General features: G+C 44.4%; 1 pseudogene; it reads right to left on the reverse strand.

Annotated features, from left to right (window-relative positions):
- The window catches only part of LOC108309168, a 4,561-nt pseudogene extending 3,759 nt beyond the window's left edge, over window positions 1–802 (reverse strand).
- Between the last annotated feature and the right edge of the window lie 278 nt (window positions 803–1,080).

Below are 1,080 nucleotides of genomic sequence, written 5' to 3' on the forward strand. Positions count from 1 at the left end.
ATTAAACTTTCCTTCAAAGAAAGGAAAGAAACGTAATCTGTTTTGGTAAATTGGGAAAGGTAAATATTTCCTAGTCCCATAGTAAGTGTTCGTTTTGCAAGATATACTTCAATGATGCAAATCGATGAAGCAGGGATCTGCAGCAATTCAAATTCATCCACCAGAACTCCATCCTTGTTTTATGTTGTCGGTGGGAACACAGGTGCTGATGCTGCCTCATCCAAATAAGAACTGCCTTCATCAGCCAGAAGCTCATCACCCAGTGCATCCAACTCTGCTTCTAGGTCGTCTTCATCCAGTTCTGGGGTGCCGTAACTGCGACTCAGTGCTCCTTGGATTTCATTTGCATCTTCCATCATATCCTCTAGCTGTAATCCTCAGACTGTCGATTTTCACTTGCTTGTATGTCTTTGTAAATCCTCAGACTGGTCGATTCTCACTTGCTTGTATGTCTTCTTCATTTCCTTTACTTCCAGCTTCATAGCATCAACCATGGTCTTGGTGTCTTTCCATGACTGGATGGTATAATTGGCTTGTTCCACGTTGAATGACTGTAGGATGAGATTGTCCCACTGCTGCTCATACATCTGCTTTTGCTTTAAAATTCGCAAGGCTTTCTGCTTGACTATATTCTTTGCAGGATCCTCTCTCATCTTCTTGATCTGATCCTTATGCTTCACTAGCTCAGCATCCAATCGAGAAATCTTCTTGTCAATGGACTCTGCCCTGCTGTTCACCACGCCAATGCAGTCAGGCTGGGTGGCGGAGACTTGGGTTTCACTTTCCCAAAGAATCGGTTCATCTTGTGCGGCTGCGAAGAAACCCAAACACCGGAACAAAAGCAGAAACTGAAAATCTCTATTCTAGACCCCCAAAAGTTCTGCTTCGGGAGAACCGCTCTTTATTATTTATTTATTTTTTTTTTTTGAGACGGAGTCTTGCTCTGTCTCCCAGGCTGGAGTGCAGTGGCACGATCTCAGTTCACTGCAACCTCCACCTCCTGGGTTCAAATGATTCACCTGCTCAGCCTCCTGAGTAGCTGGGATTACAAGCGTGCACCACCATGCCCAGCTAATTTTT

Source organism: Cebus imitator, unplaced genomic scaffold (genome assembly GCF_001604975.1).
Source record: "Cebus imitator isolate Cc_AM_T3 unplaced genomic scaffold, Cebus_imitator-1.0 Scaffold92, whole genome shotgun sequence".
Taxonomy (NCBI): Eukaryota; Metazoa; Chordata; class Mammalia; order Primates; family Cebidae; genus Cebus; species Cebus imitator.